Here is a 5,000-nt window from a genome sequence, read left to right on the forward strand (position 1 = left end):
GATGATAATGTTTAGCTTTAAGCTAGATCAGGCCAGTTTGTTCATAATTAGCAGTTAATGTTATTCTTACTTTCTTGTTCTTGAGTTTTTTCTTTCCTTTGTATACTATGAGTCTGATCACTTCAGCCACTCATCCACAATTTGAAGGGCATGCCATAATTATATGATGTAACTTCTATGTTGTGTTGTGATATGCTTTGTTTTAGTGTGTGTGCCATTGCTGTGCAGCAGCTATAATTTGTTTTTACTCTTTCATCAAGCCATCACTGTTATTATGTGTTGAATTAAACAAGTAAGGGTGCACGCCATGGTGTGCTGCGCATGTGCGATGCTTTAAGGCTCATCCGGGGACAACCATGATCACATGGACACACATGTGGCTCTCTCTGTAGTACAATTGAGGGTCTGTGTCAGCTTCCATCAGTGAATGGGAGGGCTGGGAGTGTCACGGGTATGGAAAGAACCCAATTGCTGCACCACAGGCAGACAGGAAAGTTCATAATGTCCTTTAATATCTTGCTTGTCAAATACAGAATAAGCAGGCAGGTGAAACAACAGTGAAAGTCCAAGTTGTGACTTGGAGCCTTCCAAGACACGTGTTCAGTCCCAAGCACAAGTTGTGATACACCGAAGCAGAGAGCAGGTGAGTCAGTGACGTTTGCTGAATGCACACTAACAGCAAACAATTCCAATGTGTTAAATGGTGAGGGAGCAGACGGAGACGAAGTCAGCTGAGCAGAGGGTCCAATGCCAAGTGAACACACAAGGGAAGCCAACACACCCGTGTGCACTGTAGGTAGGTTGGAACTGGCGAGGAGTCAAGGGACCAGCGGTGATGACGAGTGGATCCTGCAGCACAGACACAAACAGGTAAAGTCACAGCGTAGAGCTGACTGGCAGTGCCTCCAGACAGCCACGGGGAACAGGCAGAACTCGTGGTCGAGGACAGAAGGCTGAGTGGTTTACCGGGGAGCAGGCAAAGAAGGAGAGTCAGAGGCAGAGATAACAACATGAGAAACATCAGATAGGTCAGACCACTGTGTTTAACTATGTATCTTTAAACATCACAGTTATGGCTGAAAAGAGACAACAGATATCAACAAGTCTGCCAATTTTACATATCTCCACAATTCAAATCAACTGCCAGTTTTCCAACCAGAAGTGGTTGTTAGCGCGATGTCACAATGATGCGGACTATAAAGATAGAAAAATTGAGTGTTTCGGACAGGGGGTGATTTCTGGTATATTCAGGCAGACAGTATGAGAAGAATCGTGTATTTTTTTGAACATTTAAGCATGAAAAAAATATTCTAGTAGGAACCCAAACTACAAGCATGAACCTGAATATGAACATAATATGGGACCTTTAAAGTGAATGTTGGCCAGGGGTAAAAACTGGGGCTTGGGGGGAATGGCCATGTCCTTGCCTACTTCGTATCCCCCTACTACTGGCCGCTTTCCTCAGACCACACCCATCTTCAAACTCTGCCTTCATTTTGGTCTCAAACAGACAGGCTCACTACCAACTATTACCACATTTTGCACTGAGGCAATGATCAGGGAAATGACTCCCTTATGTGACATAATTATAATAAATAAATAAATAAATGAGTGCACTGCTCGAAATGGCTACTCTTCCCTCGGGTGAATTTGAATAACTATTAAAAAACCCCACTCTACAGTATACTTGAAGTTATGTCTGTCTGCTGACATGATGTGTAGATCAGTCTCTGATAATATGGACAATCACTCAGGAAATGTTTTATCTCCTACACTGTCCTTAAAGCTAGTGGATGTTAAAGTGAAGTCAACTTTTAAGCCCTTGACATTATCCTTAGTTGTGATGGCAAAGATATGAGTCACTGTGGCAGTGTTGGCCGCTCAATGGTTTTAAGATGACTCTATTTATTTTGTGTTGATTGGAAAACACATAGATTGTCCATCTGTGTATTTACTTTCTCATCACTGTGGTCAGTGAGACTGTGATTGCACGCAGTGTGAGTCTGCTCATTCTGCTCGGTAAGAGAGATCTTGAATAATAGCTCAATAGTCTCTGACAAGCAGCCAGGTTCAGTATAGCAGTGTTAACGTCTGTGTGACACATACTGTAATATATTCAGTGCAGGCTCTTTGATTCCACTCACTGTGATCTTAAAGTAGAAAAGAAAGAAATGAAATGTGGGCCATAAAATTATTTTGCCTAATGATTTAGTAAGGTGTATGCACGATGGTGTCAATAAATACTACGGCATGTATCGACTGAAATATTACCAAAACCAATGCTATGACAACAACTGCTACAGTAGAAATGAGTTACTGTTGCTACTACCTTTCAATTTGTCTGCAAGTCCGTGGATGTCTGAAATTCAGTTTGACAAATGGCAGAAAACTCCTTAACTTAAATCAATAAAATTTGATTTAAGAGTTGAATTGGAGATGAAAGTCATAACCAACCCAATTTAACTTCCGTGCTTAACTACAGTGAATACTGTGTACTGTACTTATTCTTTGATAATACACCTATTTACTTTTATATATTGCATATTTGATGATTCCTGTAAGGAACCCTGGAAGAGAAGGCAACATTATAACACTACCTTGTCAAGAAGCATATTGCTGAAGAAAACAATGTATCATGTAGGCAGCTGGATATACCAGAAAAGGTCTGGTGCACCTCAGTTCTACTTCAGGAAAATCTTAAAAACCCTAACCCTATTTTATAGGCCTCTGCTCGAAAATTGCATACCCATAATGAAATGAATATATCTCTGTAACACAAGGTCTATTGAATACTTTTGGTGTCATAGTAAAGGGAACACTTGTGAGATTTGTTAAGATGTGTAAATATCAGTATATGTGTTATATGTGAAGAGTAAATGAAGATGGCACACAGCACAAATGAAATATTTTGAGGTTCACCTAAAAAAAAAGCATTTTCAGGATGAGTATCCCTTTGGAATGATGCAGCTGCAGCTCTAAACCTCTATCAAATCATAGTACAATATGTGAACATTAACTCTGCAAAGGTTGATTCTGATAAAGTGAAGCAGAACAATATTAAGCCTACTTTACACTACATGGTTCACGTGACCCAATTCTGATTTTTTCCTCAAGTGGCACAGATTGGATCTGTAACATGAACGTGTAAACAGGAAAAAAACGCATAATATCGGATATTGTCAGATCAGATTCAGGCCTCCTTCATATGTGGAAATATATCGGATTTGAATCAGATATCTGCCAATAGGTTTGTAATCTTAACAGACAGACGTACGTCTGAATAATGCGACGACAGCGCATTTTGATGACGTGCTCATGAGCGAGGGAAAGGAAGGAAAGTCGAATAAATCGCATGTTAATCAAAAACTATGAACCAAAAAAGCACAATCTATCCCGAGTGAGACAAACTGCTTGATCCCCGTCTCCAGTGTACCAGCAGAGAACCTGTAGCCTGGTTCCAGACCATAGACCTCGCCCACTCAACTGAGTAGGCTTGCATCTCTGGTCTGGCATACTTCAATGAATTTGCGATTTATCTCGTCCAAACGATGGACACTCAGGCTAGAGAACCTGCAGAACCGAATCAGCGAAAAACACACCGGGCTACACAGCCTCTCTACCTGAGCAGCTGAAGCTGCGGCTCGCACCCTTGACACACACACACACACAGGCGGTGCTTCCTCTTGCCATCCAAACGTGTGCGCAACTGTGAGAAATAAATATGTGAGGTGTACGCTGCTTTTCTATCTTTTTTATTTTTCTTTATTTCTTTCTGTCAGCGACATACACTCCTAACACAGGACGGGTTGTTTTATTGACTGAATTGATTATTAAGCCATAGTGATTCGCAGCTTGGCTCTGATAGCACCCGAATCAGCATATACCTATCCATCATCCAGCCGTACCCGTCTGCAGCTGCACGGACATTTCCACCGCTCTGTGTAGGCTGAGTTACCTTTTAAATTATGTGGATGTGATTTATTCTTTAATGATTAACTTAAAATATTTAAAGTTAGTCCTTAAAATTGCTTTCAGTAATGTAAACATTTCGATGCACGCAGTAATGTCACTGTAGCAAATACCGTGGGACATTTACACAGTGGTCAAGAGTGCTCGACCGGAAGTGTTGCACAAAAAAACGGAAGCTGGCTGCGTTCTGTTTTGCCTCCGTGTGAATAGAACATGTAAACAGCAGTCAGGAAAAATCGGATATAGGCAACAAATTGGAATTGGGCATCAAGACATGGTAGTGTAAAGGCAGCCTTAAAGAGGTTTTAGTACAGAAAATTCAGCTCTCCAAAACTGCACCATGTGAAGGAGAACGGGCTCTGATTGGAGGGAGAGCTAACCACGCCCACTTAGGAGACAGAAAGAGTAACCGTTTTCTTAACATTGGATAAGCCTACAGTGGGGTATTTCCTTTATTTAATATCTCTGCCTATATCTTTCATTTTTTGCTTCTGTAAATCCCTACTGATGTTTAGGATATACACATAGAACTGTCCGTTTAGTTTTTTTCATCTATTTCCCACTCCAAACTGACCAATACACACCTACTACATGTGAAACTGATTTTCTCTTCAGGGCTTTGGAGGCCCTATCTCCGCGACGGATTGGCCGATTTGAGTGATTGACAGCACTGTAAGCCAATCAGAGTCAGCAGAACACAGATGTGGGGTGATGTGAGTGGTCAGTGTTATGCTTATCCCTGGAACCTGAAGGCCATCATGTTCGCTGGATTCATTTGAATGATGGACAACATGTCAGTCAATGGGAATGTAGCGTGATGGCAGAATGAGCTTTTCATGGCAAAAACAACAAAGGTAAGAGAAATATTACAACTATAGCTCAGTGAAATGATTTCTGTTGTTGTTCTTTGGCCTCTATCTCTCTGCTCTTTCCGCACACATGCGCCAAAGCACTCTACCCCAAAGCATCAGTGTCTCTGCTTTCATTTGAGATGAATGGCGTGTGTTTTGAATAAGGTGTGGTCGAGTTAG

This window comes from Epinephelus moara, chromosome 8 (assembly GCF_006386435.1).
Source record: "Epinephelus moara isolate mb chromosome 8, YSFRI_EMoa_1.0, whole genome shotgun sequence".
Classification (NCBI taxonomy): Eukaryota; Metazoa; Chordata; class Actinopteri; order Perciformes; family Serranidae; genus Epinephelus; species Epinephelus moara.